This window comes from Harmonia axyridis, chromosome 6 (genome assembly GCF_914767665.1).
Source record: "Harmonia axyridis chromosome 6, icHarAxyr1.1, whole genome shotgun sequence".
Classification (NCBI taxonomy): Eukaryota; Metazoa; Arthropoda; class Insecta; order Coleoptera; family Coccinellidae; genus Harmonia; species Harmonia axyridis.
In genome coordinates this window covers 27,356,821-27,375,560 of record NC_059506.1, presented here as the reverse complement: position 1 = coordinate 27,375,560, position 18,740 = coordinate 27,356,821, and the positions used below count along the sequence as shown (strand labels likewise).

General features: G+C 31.8%; 1 protein-coding gene and 2 long non-coding RNA genes across 3 annotated transcripts in view; 2 read left to right on the top strand and 1 right to left on the bottom strand.

The window, feature by feature from the left end:
• Positions 1-18,740, top strand: part of LOC123682738 — a 387,699-nt gene that overhangs the window by 45,526 nt on the left and 323,433 nt on the right. The gene's annotated exons all lie outside the window — the stretch shown is intronic.
• Positions 6,702-7,703, top strand: LOC123682749. The gene is made up of 2 exons (XR_006747863.1): positions 6,702-6,823; positions 7,105-7,703. It is a non-coding gene; the product is annotated as an uncharacterized LOC123682749 (long non-coding RNA).
• LOC123682748 lies at positions 7,698-9,663 on the bottom strand. Its single transcript, XR_006747862.1, has 2 exons — positions 8,062-9,663; positions 7,698-8,001 (listed from the first exon to the last, which is right to left on the bottom strand). It is a non-coding gene; the product is annotated as an uncharacterized LOC123682748 (long non-coding RNA).

The window sequence follows — 18,740 nt, the reverse complement described above, 5'->3', positions numbered from 1 at the left end:
TGTCTATGCTGACTTCCAATCCTATCAAATTTCATCAAACGTCAATAATTGTCAATATAGGTAATATAATTGGGATATGGTGAAATGATTCTTAACATTATTCGCAATTTCTCCTAATTCTGGTGGTATTAAATCGATTTCGTCAGACATAATTCACGAATTTAATGCGTAATTGTAAATTATTTCGAAATTCGGAACGTACGATTCAAATTGAAATTCCGTAATCTGTCAATTTTCGTAACAGTCACACCAACTGCCAAGATACAATACAAAAGTCACTAGGATATATAATCTAAATTTTTCATTGAATTTCGATAATATTTCACAAAACTTGACTGAAATAGAGAAAATATCGTCAAATACTCGTTGCAGAAGGCAATTCCAACACTCATGCGTTCCAAAACTCGCTACTTCGTCGCTCGTTTTGAATTTCGCATTCGTGTTGGAATAGAAGCCCATTCTGCAACTTGTTTTAGAATATACTATTAATCTTTTTCAGGTCTGCGAAATTAAAATAATTGACAGTTGCATGGAGTTTAAATTTCAAACATCAAGTCTAATTCTAAGCTGTGTAATTAAACATACACATCTTAGAGTATCCACTCATACGAATATCTGAATAACATATTTGTCGATGCCTTGTATGCTGAAAAAGAACTTATCTATTGTATTGTGAATAGTTTCAAGAAACTTGGTTTTTATTATTTATTATAAAATTATCACATTAGTTTGAATTAGTCGTGCTGTCGTTATTTTGCATTGAAATACTAATGTTCATTTCCACTAAATCGGTAAGTTTCGAGTTATTGGAAAAACATGAATTCGTGTAACTGCGGTAACTACATGATAAGCTTGAAGACATTAGGCGTATTAAGCAAATTCATAAAGTCAATGATGCATTCGCATCGTCGGTTAAGTCTACTCTTTTTAAAATTATCAGTAAATAATTGGAATTTTCGAATAATGACGACCAGTGTTTAGGGAATACTTCAATTCTCTAATGCGTCAACTTTCTTTTGATGAAGAAAAAAGTATAATTTTATGTTGTGCCCTTATCTCAGAAATCTGAAGAACACCGACGAGACGTCATCAGCTAGGAATTCACGGCTAGGCTAGATTTTCAAGCTACTTGGCTAGAGCTTGACTTGATTTCAAATCAAGCTCAAATCAAGTAGTAGTTTTTCAATCTGAAGTAAAATCAAGTATTTATTTATCAAGTACTTGAATCATATCAAGCTACTCGATTTTTAGTAGTTTTATTGTGAAGTGTCACATCATTAAAAAAATGATGAAATGAGAAGAAACCTTGCAAAAAACACTTTTATTTGTTGAACTTTTTGTATGAAAGAACCGAAAATATCAACTTTTTTGAAATATAAACATAAATGCAATCACTTTAAATCATAACGAAATAATATAAAAATAAAGTTCCTCAATATTTGGAAACTTCCAGGATTTGTTTGATTTCATAAGTTTCCATCCAGGATATAAGAAACATGAAGCATTCTATAGATTTCAACAGAAGAAGATGCTGGCGTTGATAAAAATTCCTTGACCATTTTGGCCAAGTTTGGAAAGATATTTCTGAAACTACAAAAATCTATCAATACATTTTATAGAAATGTGAGAAAACTACTAATAAAGTCACACTGGTGGATGCTTCAGTCTCTCGGCGCTCGAGGAATCCCCTTATTTAGTCTAAGCGCGGACGAGATTGCAGAAATATATGCGGTGCGACGTGTGCCTATCAAGCTCAAGTAATATCAAGTAGCTTGATATCAAGTCAAGCTATAAATATTTCAAACCAAGTCAAGACCAGCTCAAGTATGTAATTTTTCACGAGCTTGATTTTCAAGTCAAGTAGTTGGTTAAAATGTCAAGCTACTTGGCTCGATGAATCCCTACAAATAATAAATAGGTGTAATGCATGCGCTCATTATGTTATAAATAATTGAAAATTGATCAATAAGGTCCACAGGATATTATTGTCAAGTTTAATTTCAAAATATGTAATAAAAGAACTTCATTGATACAAACAGAAAACGTTCAAATAATAATGAATTACAATGAACACCTCTCCTATATACGATTTTGACAGCAATTTGGTAATGCTTCTTTATCAGGCAAGCTAATCCTCGGTTACTTTTGTAGTACCATAGTATGGTAGTATCTACTTACTTGTTGTGCCTTTACACAATGAGAAAAATGCGTTGAAGTTGACCAGCTTTAATTGTTATTGAGTCGTACGGCATTAAAATTTTACTTGTTAAATGTTATTTACTATTTATAATTTGCTGATTCATTAATGTAACTTAACACTTGGGGGCTCTGAAATTTTGTACTTTGGGATCCTTTATTCCGCTGCTGACTAAAAAACCCGAGCTGGAGAAATATCATAGATTTTACATTATTTTCTTCATTCTTTCCTAAATACATAGTGATACCTACATTATAAAGGTGTGTTTCAGTTGGCGCTCCTCAAGGATCGATATTGGGTCCGTTCCTTTCTATTCTATATACACACTAGTTCAAGCATTATTCAAGACATTGAAACAATCAATTTTATGGGGATGATACAGCTGTCATATAGTGATATGATTGATTAATATAATATATATTGAGGAGAAACGGGGATTTTAAGACTTCAAGAGTATCTACGATACTTCGTTATCCCCTCAACTGATGACAAATTCACGAAAACAAAGCAATATTTATTGGTAAAGAGAACATTTGCAGGGTCTGAGTGAGCCGGTTCAATTTATAATTGGTGATGAAAGTATACCCATTGTAAGGGACGTTTGAAATTTATGATTCTGGATAGACAATACCTTTCAATACCGCTTACACATTGAAAAGTGTATTCAGAAATCGATTTATGGCCTTCTTTTTTCATATCTTCACAGAAAATCCTTGCAACAATCGATGAAGAGAAATCTTTGACATGATCTTGTCAACTTTTAATTATTGTTCATAAATGTTCTTTTCATATTTGAATCAGATAAGCTCCTATAAGTTACAAACAATTCAAAATTCAGTCTGACATTTATGGTATTCTGAAGGTTGATCGTGTAAGCCACAAACTCGAAGACCCTTATTGGTTGATTATGAGTAATATTTATGAAATGTTCTTTATTATTGTATAATCCCCGAAAACAAACTTTCATGTCTTTATAAGAAGATCACTTTCCGTTTGGACATGCATAATTTGGACACGAGAAGCAATAAATTTATTTCTCCACCTCTTCGTAAGGTCGTCGTAAGTACCTACTACAATGCATATGTATCGGGTGTCCCAAATTGATTGTCTAGTCAGAAGATTCCACGTCAGAATCCCTTTGAATGCGCCATTCGAAAATAGTGGCACATTTTCAGGCTTAATTTTTGAGATGATTAATTTGGTGAAAACCGCAACCTAATAGGTATGTTGAACTATTATTATTATATTATTTCTATAAGAATATATAATAAAATCGCTTTTTCCCACTTTTCAAAATTTTGTATGTAACACGGTAAATAAATTTCTACTATAATTGCTATATTAATATAAAAATATCAATTTTCAACTATAAAAATCACCAGAAGTTTCAGTTTCACACGGAAAATCGACCAAGTGCCTATATATGATGCTAATCAGTGAATCTTAAATGATTACAACATTTGATATTTCTGGATTTAACACTCAGATTTTTTCTTCTGAGCACATTCAAACAAAAGCATTTATCGACTTGAAAATGTGAGATTTTGAAGAAATATAACGGTGTTAAATCCGGCAACCTGGGTGGCCACCGAATATTTCAATTATCTGAAGTTCTCAGATAATAATCATAGATTGGCACTTGATTTGTCGTGTGAAACTGAACTTTTTGGTAATTTTAGTTTGATAAAATATTTATACAGGCTGTCCCCTAAAGACCACGTCAAACCGAGGGAGAATGTAGATCAAAGGATAACCCACCTGCTATAACAAAATTCCCATTATAAAAGTCTTACCGTTTTCGAGATATTTTTTTTTGTTGAATATAATGAATTTTTGCCCCTTTCAATAGTTTTGCCCTTACGGTTCGTACAATTTTACATCTTTCTGGTTAATTTTTTCAGTGAAATATTGCTGAAGAATGATTTTAACGTTTACATCAAAAACATCCTCCAAATGCAAATGTGGAGATTCATGTACCCATCCTTGGTACAGGAAGACTCGTCGCTCCAAATGATTTCATTAAAAAAATCTGGATCTGCATGATGTTTTCCAAAATTTGCAGGCAAAATTGAATTTCGTTGAGGTGAATAATTATGCGAGTAATATTTCCGCACTTAAACAATTGCCATTGTTCACTAAGTAATGCAACATCGAAGATTTCTTAACAGAATTAACAAACTTGATTTTGTCAGAAACGTACCCATTAGGATAAAAACAGCCATATCTTTTTTTTTTGAATAACAAATGACTTGTGTGATACCTCTTTGAAATCACTATAAAATAGACAATTTATTGGTGTACATCAGTAGCTCGGTACATTTTTTTTCACTACGATGGGCTAAACTTCATGAACAAAATAATCCACTACCAAAATTTCCAATAAAAATATTTCTCATAGCCCCCTTTAAAATTTTCGGAGGATGTTTTCGATGTAAACGTTGAAATTATTCTTCAGCAATATTTTACTGAAAAAATTAACCAGAAAGATTTAAAATTGTACCAACCGTAAGGGCGAAACTATTGAAAGGGGCATAAATTCATTATTTTCAAAAAAAAAAAATAACTCGAAAACGGTAAGACTTTTATAATAGAAATTTTGTCATAGCAGATGGGTTATCCTTTGATCTACATTCTCCCTCGGTTTGACGTGGTCTTTACGGGACACCCTGTATATCATAATATCTATTCCTGGAAAGGAAAAAAAGGAGTGAATACACCAATGGATTCTACTGAAAAAAGTGTTTTTCGACAACCGTCTGGGAAGTGAGCACTTCCCGGACGCTTTTTCTCTGAGAAAGTAGCATTTCCCGGCCTAGTCCGGGAAGTACGTACTTCCCGGACTAGGCCGGAAAAGAATCCTAGAAGCCATAGCAACCGAGATAACGGCTGACAGTTCATATGAAATTAGTTGTCAAAAATTTTAATGTTTTTTGATCGCAATCGCAATAAAATATGGAAAGCAGCAGCGATAGTGTTATTTTACATGGTTGCCGAAAAAATATTGTACGCAACACGCCCGAAAATGGTTTTTTTGGACTCACAGACTTCCAGGACTCGCTTACGCTCGTCCTGGAATTTTGTCTATTCGTCCAAAAAAAAACCTATTTTCCGGACTTGTTACGTAAATTACTATTCTTTTTTATGAAAAGTTTTCATAACTTATTTTTTACAGGTGCTATGAACATAAACTTATAGCACCTGTAATAAGTTTCGACAACTTTTCATATCACGCCATTTTCCCATTTTTTGTCATACCTTGAAATCAGTTGAATTTATGAGGTAGAGTCTTTTTTAGTTGTTCTGTTTTATTTTCATTTTTCACTGTTGATTCTAATATTATTACAAAAAATGTTATAACTACTCAAATTAGTTTATTGATTCCTCTTGAAATATACTTGTTTTTTGATATCAAAATGAAGTCTCATGTGTATATATTCCTCTAATCAGAAATCAGCTCTCGTTCAAAAATCTTCGATTGTATCCAAATATCGAATTATATTTTAGTTTCAGTAAATTTAACTTCATCTGTATGTCTCGTTTTGTCAGTCATATCTTTTGAAGGTTAAACAAATGTGTCCTTATGTTTCACATTTAACTAGAACAGAACTTGAACGAAAATCTAAAATTGCCTCTTCTATTCAAAATGCATAAAATATTCAATATGTTACCGCTCTGTATTAGAAAATTTACATCTATTGAAAACAAATTTGGAAATGATGTTAACTTATTTATCGGAAGAAGTCCAGAATGTCTACAGTTGGCACGTCTCCTTTTTTATTTGTCTCAGGTTATTGTTATCTTTATAGTTCAGTTTATGATCATAGTTTTTTTTTCAATATGTGTATATCTTTGTATCTGAGCTACATAAAATTTTCACCAATCATTTTTTTGAATATTCTAACAAACTCCTGTTGTTTCGTTGTTTACACCATTGAGATAACACAATAATTAAAACAGTTCGTTTTTTTCACTCATTTCATATTACTTAATCTTGAATATTTTTAAATTGGTAATCTACGTGCTGCAAGAAACGATAAAGAATATAATTATATTTGCTATCTCTTATTACCCCTTCGATGGTAATTTCGTTGTTTTATGGGGCTATAATTTGGTAATTATTGGAAGTAGAAAAAAAAATCAATGTGTATGCCTCTCGGTCATAAAAAACTTTTTAACAGAAATTCTTTTTATTATTAAAGGTCATATGAAAGCTTCATGGTAAAAACAATTTTTTTTTCAAACTCAAACACATTATATCATTTCGCCTGAACCTAATTTGGAAAATTGGAATGAGAAAAAGGTATTTTATTCGATGAGATGAATCTATGATTAAATATAACTTCAAGACACTTCCCCTATATGTTGCAACGATTTTGCACGCTTCAATCCATGTTACGCTACTGGAATTTTCGAACACGCGGTAATTTGTCAATTAATCGTATACCATCGGTCGGAACGCGGATGCGCGGATCTAGAGGAGGAAACAGAGAGAATTTTCTGGAAGATTTTCAATAACTATCGAGACTTCAGGAAAGTTACGTACCTAAGTTTTAGATTTCAGTAATTATTAGTTTAATTTGAGATTTGGAATTTAATTTATCTGCGAGAATTGTGTCCGGATTCTCGGTAAGTGTTGACATGAATATTTGTATTCAACAAGTAATAATCTCACCAGAACGAATTAATTTAATTTGATACAGTAGTTTTTTTTAGAGTCATCCATCTTGTCGAAACGTATTTCAGGTTTGGTAGGATTTTTTTTATGTCAAACAATTTCAACAAAACTCCTTCTCGGGTTTATTTTATGATAAATGTGATGATTTCTTTATAATTTCTTGTTAAGAAATCTGAGAAGGAGTTCTAAATTCAGTTAACATATTCTAATATCGTTGTTCATTTTCTCAAAGAACTTCCCGTGGGATTGGAACAACAGAAACCTCTCTTGGGATTGAAAAATATCAAGAAGTACTTCCTTGAGATACAGAATTTGGAATAGTACGTACGTTTAAACTACTTTAGTTCCTGAATCTGAAAGAATTCCTGCGTAATACCTGGCGTTATCACATCAACTTCGTTGAATGGGGATTGGAGTACTATAGCTTCCTGATAAGATCTGGTGTTCAGAAGGCTGAAAATAATTTACAGAAGAGGTTCCATCATAATACCAGAGTAATTCATTCAAAACCGATTTGAGTTAAGTTTTTATTTCATTATTTGTTTAGAGTGAAAAGGATCGATCTTTGTACATTTCATGTATATTTCAATTTTATCAAATTTGTAAAAACCTGGTTGGGAGTTGTGTTGCCAAATAAGCCAAACCACCCCTAGAAATTAGTCTTGAGAGTCTCATGGGCAATTGTAACGTTGCAATGTGTATATATCACTACTTAAATTCAGAACCTGTTCCACTATTAGCTGATAAACCACATCTGGAATCACACAATATTTAATTTTTTTTCTGAATTAGTGTTTTGAATGATATTGAATAATGACAAATTAATAAATTCAAAAAAAATTAATTGACCACAATTTATCCAACATTATTGATACATATAAATTAATGAAATACATAAATATAATAATAAAAAATAATGATCATTTGACAAAAACAACAACACTATTAGCTTTCAAGCCAATAGAAACAATAAAAAAAAATGTACAAAGTATCAGATTCTTCTTCAATTTTAGCTCATCTATGCATGTGCTCAGAGCTTCTTAGGCAATTTTACAATTCCATTACGACTTTAGTCAGTGTTAAATCTTGTCTATTGGGCTTGTTTTTCATTTGGATTAAGTCCTCTAACCTGGAGAAACATTTTTGTATGAATTTTTATATTGTTTATTCAAACAGAATATTCACTTACCTAAATGTCTCCATTTACGAAACTAACTTCTTCATAAAGTGCCATACATTTTAGAACAAATATTCCAGTAATTAACAAACTGTAGATTTTTTGCTTCCTTCACTCAATTGAAAACGCAAATTTGAAGTTGAAACTTCATTGTCTGTTTTAGTTTTCAATGTTAATTGAATGGGATTCAATGATATGTTCATGTATAGCGCCTATTAAAATCTTTGAATTTTTATCATCCAAGTTCTCAACTGAAAATGCTTTGCAATTCTATAAGAAATACATACCTTGATGATAGAGCTTACATGAATATAATAACTCCTCAATCTCAGTTCCTAAAAAGTTGACTTTTTTGAGCTAGGTTTGAATTGCGAATGCCGCAGTTGAGTTCGTTAATGAGGATAACTCTACTAGAGGTTCCGTAAATTTTGATCGAAATTTTGTTTTCTTGATACTTTCGAAAAGAGGAATTTTTGCATTCAGATGTATTATCACCATTTTGAGTATTTTTATGTCGACGTCCCATCATCAGAAACAGAAAAAAAATCAAAAAGAGCATCGTAAAAAAATAATCAATATTTCAGTGGAAATGAATTCGATCGACTTTTTTGTATGTATAGTTTTTAATAATTCCAGTGTTAGTTCGAAATTGATCACAACCATAAATGATTCAAAATAAAATGAAAAAAATATTTATATGTATATGTATTCAAAATAACAATTCGAATGTTGTTGAGGACCGTTTTATCATATAGAGATAAATTTCTTGGCAACACTGACTTTAAGAATAAATCACATATAATATTATATATGTATATAATAGCCATGTGGCCTCTAAATTGCCGCATGGAAAAACAAACGTTGAAGGCTGAAATATGAACAGAAGATTTGGAAGTTTTGCGAAAAATATACTTTTTGCACGTTGACGGCCGAAAATAAAAATGACGTCTTTGAAATCAATCTTAACAGTCATTGATTGAGTAAAACAGTTTTCTACGTTTACGTAGTACAGAGTATTAACAAACCCTAAATTGCAATTTTACTGACATACTTTCGAAATATATACCAACATCTCTTATTTGGCGTATATTATTCTTCGGGCAATTCAATAGCTCCTTGTGATATTTCGATAATGTTTTCTTAACATTCAACTGGATTTTGTTTTCTTGCATTTTCCAAAGGGGTTTCATAAGAATCTTGTATTTCTCAAGAATTCTTCGTTTCAATAACCTCCTTCTATTCCAGTGAATCCTATCATAACTAAAGATCATGGAGATTCTTCGCAAATGACGGATTTTTTTCACACTCATCCTATGTTTCCAAAAGAATTTGCATATTTCATAGCATTGATGGCACGGATGTATCCAACGTAATGGATTGATAAGCTTAATCAGACTCCAAAACGTCAGGTGCAAGCGTTTCAACTTGAATTTAATATTTTTCCGAATCCTGATAGCAGCCTCATCTCGAGGTTTCGAAGCTTCAATTTTCATTTCCATGTAAGCTCTTACGTCATCATAGTCATTTCTTATAGCAAATAATATTGTTTTTACTTAATAATTCCAGTTTTAGTTCAAAATTGATCACAACCATAGACCAACTGAATCTCGAAAAAAATATATATATGTATATATTGTCTCCAGATAACAGTCGTACTATATGAATAAAGAGTAAAACTGAAATCCTTCTTATCAGTCGAATTCCCTTAAAGATTCACGATATATGTATATATATATAGGTATTTGAAATAACCATTGTTAAGTTCTTGAGGACTGTTTTATCATCTATAGATAAATGTCTTGGCGATATTGATTCCACATTTAATATTATTTATATACAACCGCCATGCATGGCGGTTGTATATATTTCAGCTTTTAAACGTTTGTTTTTCCAATTGCGCAATTAAGAGGCCACATGTGGCCTCTTAATTGCGGAAGTTTTGCGAAAAATATACGTTTTGCACATTGACGGCCAAAAGTAGAAATGACGTCTGTGAAATCAAACTTAACAGTCATTGATTGAGTAAAACAGTTTTCTACGTTTACGTGAAAACAGGGTATTAACAAACCCAAAATTGCAATTTTACTGACATACTTTCAAAATATATACCTACATCTCTTATTTGGCATATTATATTCTTCGGGTATTTCGATAGCTCCTTGTGATATTTCGATAATGTTTTCTTAACATTCAACTGGATTTTGTTTTCTTGCATTTTCTAAGGAATTTCATAAGAATCTGGTATTTCTCAAGAATTCTTCGTTTCAATAACCTCCTTCTATTCCAGTGAATCCTATCATAACTAAAGATCATGGAGATTCTTCGCAAATGACGGATTTTTTTCACACTCATCCTATGTTTCCTAAAGAATTTGCATATTTCATAGCATTGATGGCACGGATGTATCCAACGTACTGGATTGATAAGCTGAATCAGACTACAAAACGTCAGGTGCAAGCGTTTCAACTTGAATTTCAAATTTTCCCGAACCCTGATAGCAGCCTCATCTCGAGGTTTCGAAGCTTCAATTTTCATTTCCATGTAAGCTCTTACGTCATCATAGTCATTTCTTATAGCAAATAATATTGTTTTTACTTAATAATTCCAGTTTTAGTTCAAAATTGATCACAACCATAGACCAACTGAATCTCGAAAAAAATATTTATATGTATATATATAGGTATTTGAAATAGCCATTGTTATGTTCTTGAGGACTGTTTTATCATCAATAGATAAATGTCTTGGCGATATTGATTTCACATTTAATATTATTTATATACAACCGCCATGCATGGCGGTTGTATATATTTCAGCTTTTAAACGTTTGTTTTTCCAATTGCGGAATCAAGAGGCCACATGTGGCCTCTTAATTGCGGAAGTTTTGCGAAAAATATACGTTTTGCACATTGACGGCCAAAAGTAGAAATGACGTCTGTGTAATCAAACTTAACAGTCATTGATTGAGTAAAGCAGTTTTCTACGTTTACGTGAATACATGGTTTTAACAAACCCTAAATTGTAATTTTACTGACATACTTTCAAAATATATACCTACATCTCTTATTCTTCAATAGCACCTTGTTACATTTGGATAGTGTTTTCTTTTCATTCAACTGGAATTTGGTTTCTTGCATTTTCTAAGGAATTTCATAAGAATCTTGTATTTCTCAAGAATTCTTCGTTTCAATAACCTCCTTCTATTCCAGTGAATCCTTCCATAACTAAAGATCATGGAGATTATTCGCAAATGACGGCTCTTTACTGACATACTTTCAAAATATATTCCTACATCTCTTTCTTATTCGCCGTATTTTATTCTTCGGGTATTTCAATAGCTCCTTGTTCACTGTTGTATTCGGATAGTGTTTTCTTCTCATTGAATCCTACCATAACTAAAGATCATGGAGATTCTTCGCAAATGACGGATCTTTTTCACACTCATCTTATGTTTCCAAAAGAATTTGCATATTTCATAGCATTGATGGCACGGATGTAACCAACGTAATGGCTTGATAAGCTTAATCAGACTCCAAAACGTCAGGTGCAAGCGTTTCAACTTGAATTTCAAATTTTCCCGAACCCTGATAGCAGCCTCATCTCGAGGTTTCGAAGCTTCAATTTTCATTTCCATGTAACCTCTTACGTCATCATAGTCATTTCTTATAGCAAATAATATTGTTTTTACTTGATAATTCCAGTTTTAGTTCAAAATTGATCACAACCATAGACGATTCCAGCTGAATCTCGAAAAAAATATTTATATGTATATATAGGTATTTGAAATAACCATTGTTAAGTTCTTGAGGACCGTTTTAACATCTATAGATAAATGTCTTGGCGATATTGATTTCACATTTAATATTATTTATATACAACCGCCATGTGGCCTCTTAATTGCGAAATTGGAAAAACAAACGTTAAAGAGCTGAAATATGCACTGAAGATTTGGAAGTTTTACGAAAAATATACGTTTTGCACATTGATGGCCAAAAGTAGAAATGACGTCTGTGTAATCAAACTTAACAGTCATTGATTGAGTAAAACAGTTTTCTACGTTTACGTGAAAACAGAGTATTAACAAACCCTAAATTGCAATTTTATTTACATATTTTCAAAATATAAACCTACATTTCTTATTCTTCGGGTATTTCCATAGCACACCTTGTTATATTTGGATAGTGTTTTCTTCTCATTCAACTGGATTTTGTTTTCTTGCATTTTCTAAGGAATTTCATACGAATCTTGTATTTCTCAAGAATTCTTCGTTTTAATACCCTCCTTCTATTCCAGTGAATCCTACCATAACTAAAGATCATGGAGATTCTTCGCAAATTACGGATCTTTTTCACACTCATCCTATGTTTCCTAAAGAATTTGCATATTTCATAGCATTGATGGCACGGATGTATCCAACGTAATGGATTGATAAGCTTAATCAGACTCCAAAACGTCAGGTGCAAGCGTTTCAACTTGAATTTAATATTTTTCCGAATCCTGATAGCAGCCTCATCTCGAGGTTTCGAAGCTTCAATTTTCATTTCCATGTGCTAGTACATCTTTCAAAGCTTCAATTTTTATTTCCATGTAAGCTCTTACGTCATCATAGTCATTTCTTATAGCAAATAAAATTGTTTTTACTTAATAATTCCAGTTTTTGTTCAAAATTGATCACAACCATAGACGATTCCAGCTGAATCTCGAAAAAAATATTTATATGTATATATAGGTATTTGAAATAACCATTGTAATGTTCTTGAGGATCGTTTTATCATCTATAGATAAATGTCTTGGCGATATTGATTTCACATTTAAAATATATACAACAGCCATGTGGTCTCTAAATTGCTAAAATGGAAAGCAAACGTTAAAAAGCTGAAATATGCTCAGAAAATTTGGAAGTTTTGCGAATAATATACTTTTTGCACATTGACGGCCAAAAGTAGAAATGACGTCTGTGTAATCAAACTTAACAGTCATTGATTGAGTAAAACAGTTTTCTACGTTTACGTGAATACATGGTTTCAACAAACCCTAAATTGCAATTTTACTGACATACTTTCAAAATATATACCTACATCTCTTTCTTATTCGCCGTTTTTTATTCTTAGGGTATTTCAATAGCACCTTGTGAATTTCGTTATGTTTGGATAGTGTTTTCTTCTCATTCAACTGGATTTTGTTTTCTTGCATATCCTCCCCAGACGTCATTTGCAAGCGTTTCAACTTGATTTTCATATTTTTCCGAATCCTGATAGCAGCCTCATCTCGAGGTTTCGAAGCTTCAATTTTCATTTCCACTTCAGCTATCACATCTTTAAAAGCTTCGATTTTTATTTCCATGTAAGCTCTTACGTCATCATAGTCATAATAGATAGAGAAACATAGAATTGAAAAGAAGGACAAATCTCTTCAGAGGCACCTTCATGAGGTCTTTGATTTTTACACCATCGACCCCAGCGGAAGGCGACTTCTTTGCCCCTAAAGCCCATATGATTTCATTCTCCTGAGCCTCTCGCTTGCCCTTGATGTCCTCAGTGTCTTTCTTGGAGGGGTGACTGAAGATCTGCCGAAACTTACTTTCGGCAGTTTGGACGTCTGGATACGTCTGACTCACCCCTACGGGAGAGTCATCTATGATGTTTCTAGCCAGAGAGGCGCGGTTTGTACGATAGATCTTTTGTACCGTTCTTATCGCCTATTTAACGCTCTGACAGGTCGTGTCCTTTCCCTCGTGTTCTTAGAGCCACCTTACCTGTCGGACATCAAGAAAATTGTTTTTTCTGAAGAACCTGAAATATGAAAAATTACAGAAATTAATAGAAACAATTATACATGAAAATATCGAATAATTCAATTTAATTAACCCTGACAAATAAAACAATCAATGCAGTTTCTTCTTTGTATATTTCAATAGAGAAAATGATGCAAAAATCCACAGTTCTGAAAAATTTTATGAAATTTTCACACTCATCCTATGTTTCCAAAAGAATTTGCATATTTCATAGTATTCGTGGTACGGATGTAACCAACGTAATGGCTTGATAACGTTAATCATACTCCAAAACGTCAGGTGCAAGCGTTTCAACTTGAATTTCAAATTTTCCCGAACGCTGATATAAGCCTCATTTCGAGGAGGTGTCCTAGCTTCAATTTTCTCTTCCACTTCAGCTATTAAATCTTTCAAAGCTTCAATTTTCATTTCCATGCAAGATCTAACGTCATCATAGTCATTTCTCATAGCAAATATTATCATTTTCAGAGGAGAACCTGAAATATAAAAATTACAGAAATCAATAGAAACAATGATACATGAAAATATCAAATAATTCAATTTAATTAACCCTGACAATTAAAACAGTCAATGCAGTTTCTTCTTTGTATATTTCAATAGAGAAAATGATGCAAAAATCCACAGTTCTGAAAAATTTTATGAAATTTTCACACTCATCCTATGTTTCCAAAGGAATTTGCATATTTCATAGTATTCGTGGTACGGATGTAACCAACGTAATGGCTTGATAACGTTAATCATACTCCAAAACGTCAGGTGCAAGCGTTTCAACTTGAATTTCAAATTTTCCCGAACGCTGATATAAGCCTCATTTCGAGGAGGTGTCCTAGCTTCAATTTTCTCTTCCACTTCAGCTATTAAATCTTTCAAAGCTTCAATTTTCATTTCCATGCAAGATCTAACGTCATCATAGTCATTTCTCATAGCAAATATTATCATTTTCAGAGGAGAACCTGAAATATAAAAATTACAGAAATCAATAGAAACAATGATACATGAAAATATCAAATAATTCAATTTAATTAACCCTGACAATTAAAACAGTCAATGCAGTTTCTTCTTTGTATATTTCAATAGAGAAAATGATGCAAAAATCCACAGTTCTGAAAAATTTTATGAATACCGGAATATCAATCAGAAAATGTATGGCATTTTATGAAAAAGTTAGTTTTGCAAATGAACACCACAAGAACCAGGTTTTTTATGAATCATTGAAACATAGCATTGATCTTTGAAATGTTTTGTGATGAATATATCTAATATTAGTAAATACCCTTTGTGATAATATTTCGGAATTGACAATAATATACTGTGAATCAACCATTTTTTTTTCTCTGTCTCGAAATCCGCAATAAGTAAATCACAATTTATCAAAGGCTACTAACTACGATATCATAATAATTTTGCAAAACAATTTGAACTTTTGCACGTACTTTTTTTGGCAGTCAAATTTTTCACAGAGGAAACTAAACTGGTTGAGCCCATTTTGTTTTATGTAATAGTTTGTTTAGAATGTCATCCTTCTCCTACTATTAAGTAAGATTATTCCAGTATCCAATGACTTCCATTCTTGTGTTGAATAGTTTCCATATTTTATCTCCGATGTTTTCCATATTTCTGATTTTCATTTTTATATTATAATGTATTGAATGAAATTGGGTGAATTGTGAATAGAAATAAGAAAAGAATTTTGTTATACATATCTGCTAAATTTATTTTTGTAACTCTGTGAACACAATTTTCTGGGTATTAAACTACCTGTATGTGCTCCATACTGGAAATGAATAAATAAAATGTCTATTATTGTGAGTAGTGACTAGTGAAATCTACGTCACATACGACAAAACTAATAATTACAGATTTTTAATTTACCACAATTTATTAAATTACCAATAAACTTCCGCAATAAGTTTGTTTTAGGATAAGTAGAAGCTACATATATAAGGTAAAATAAGTAAGCTTTTCCATCAGTTAGTACCGATATACAACGAATTATTATTATAGGAGAAAATTCGAACCAGCATATTTTACTATTATTTTTATATGATTTTTCCTTTACTCGAGTAATTTAATAAAAGAAAGTCATTTTGTTGAAAGTATCATGTATTTCCTTGTTCAATGTAGGCATGTCACATTCTTGGTTAATTAGGTAACGAAATTTCGTGAAAAAATTATAATTACAAATTCGAATTGCATGAATTTCTGACATCACTTTTTCATTTTTGAACAGAGCATCTTATTATTTCGTCATGACGGCTTTTCGAGAAGATTCGACTCAGTTATCATGAATAAAGTAAATAGTGAAATTCATTTGGTGCGTGATAAATTTAAAATAAAAAAAACTTGAAATTTTAAGGGTAGGTTCACAATAGAAATGTTTGGTTCATTAAGGGGTTCTGTAGATAATTCAGAGGATTCATATTTTCCTGGTGCTGTCATAACAAGGAATGAAATCTTCCAATTAGATGTAAATTTACAGTTACAATCTCCGTGCGAAATTTTGCGTCTCAAAATAAAACAATATTTCAGTGACAATAGATTCAAACGAGTTGATATTTCGCTTATAGATGTAGGTAAACCAACAATATCAACAAAGATCCATATTTGCATTGGAAATGCTGCAACATGGAAAATTCGAGCAAAATATAAAATAATTAACTCAATGAATTTATTAAGCAAATACAATACCAGTAAATAAGTAGTACCTGAAGATGTTCAAGGCAAATATCCAATTGAAAGTTTTCAATGAAATGTTAGTTCAGCTCATGAAGATTTTTAGATTCAGCGCATCCAGAAGTCGAATATCAATTTTTACATGATGAAGTTCAGGAATCGGTTCACAGGAATTCGTATGACATTTTTGTGAGTTACTAGTTCATGAGTAAACAAAATGAAGAATGGAAATAAAAAATCAAATTTCGGTACCAAATCATGGAATGAAGTACATTTCTCATTTAAAGTGGTCTATTACTGGCAAAATCGACTTTTCACCCCGTTGAGGGAGCTATAAAACCGATTTCACATATAATAGTAATAATATATTTATCCTCTAGACCCTTATTACATCATACACATAATATTGTATATACAATAACTACTATAGGTACCTAAAAGATAAGTCAAATACAAATTTTAACTTAAATTTAGCTAATTTATCATCCGCATATACTCATCAACACTATAAATACATTCAGACAATCACAATTCAGAGAGTGAGGTCTTGAATATTTTCTCATCCTTTAAATGCTTCAGTGAAGATGACAAAGCATTGAACAATTTGACCCCCATATAGCTGCGACTTTTTTCAAAGGCAGAAATAGAGTGCTGTGGTATCACAAAATCATTCGAAGTTATGTGTCATAGTTATGACAAAAATTATTCCTAATAAATAAGCCCGAATTTTTTCTATCATGTGTCAAAATCTCCCATATAAACAAATTTATGTTGTTATTGGCAACACTTAAAATTTCCTGAATAATATTTTTCAACATTAATGCCAGAATGACAGTCAACTAATAGTAAATATAGAGTCTCTTGACAGTTTATTGATGTGATAGGGTCACAAAAACTATAATCTACTATAATCTTTTTCAGGTCTGCGAAATTAAAATAATTGACAGTTGCATGGAGTTTAAATTTCAAACATCAAGACTAATTCTAAGCTGTGTAATTAAACATACACATCTTAGAGTATCCACTTATACGAATATCTGAATAACATATTTGTCGATGCCTTGTATGCTGAAAAACAACTTATCTATTGTGAATAGTTTCAAGAAACTTGATTTTTATTATTTATTATAAAATTATCACATTAGTTCGAATTAGTCGTGCTGTCGTTATTTTGCATTGAAATACTAATGTTCATTTCCACTGAATCGGTAAGTTTCGAGTTATTGGAAAAACATAAATTCGTGTAACTGCGGTAACTACATGATAAGTTTGAAGACATTAGGCGTATTAAGCAAATTCATAAAGTCAATGATGCATTCGCATCGTCGGTTAAGTCTACTCTTTTTAAAATTATCAGTAAATAATTGGAATTTTCGAATAATGACGACCAGTGTTTAGGGAATACTTCAATTCACTAATGCGTCAACTTTCTTTTGATGAAGAAAAAAGTATAATTTTATGTTGTGCCCTTATCTCAGAAATCTGAAGAACACCGACGAGACGTCATCAGCTAGGAATTCACGGCTAGGCTAGATTTTCAAGCTACTTGGCTAGAACTTGACTTGATTTCAAATCAAGCTCAAGTCAAGTAGTAGTTTTTCAATCTGAAGTCAAATCAAGTACATATTTATTTATCAAGTACTTGAATCATATCAAGCTACTCGATTTTTAGTAGTTTTATTGTGAAGTGTCACATCAATAAAAAAATGATGAAATGAGAAGAAACCTTGCAAAAAACACTTTTATTTGTTAAACTTATTGTATAAAAGAACCGAAAATATCAACTTTCTTGAAATATAAACATAAATTGAATGGCTTTGAATAATAACAAAATATTAAAAAAATAAAGTTTCTCAATATTGAGAAACCCCCACGCTTTGCTTGATTTCATAATTTTCCATCTAGGATCAAAGACACATGAGGCATCTTATAGATTTGTCGCCTTACCTATTGCGGGTTTTTGTAACTGTAAGAACAGCTCTGGAAAATTGTGTTTCAACAGGAGAAGATGCTGGCGTTGATAACAAATCCGTGGCCATTTTGGCCAAGTTTGGAAAGATATTTCTGAAGCTACAAAAATCTATCAATACATTTCATAGAAATGTGAGAAAACTCAGTCTCTCGGCGCTCGAGGAATCGCCTTTTTAGTCTAAGCGCTGACGAGATTGCAGAAATATATGCGGTGCGACGTGTGCATATCAAGCTCAAGTAATATCAAGTAGCTTGA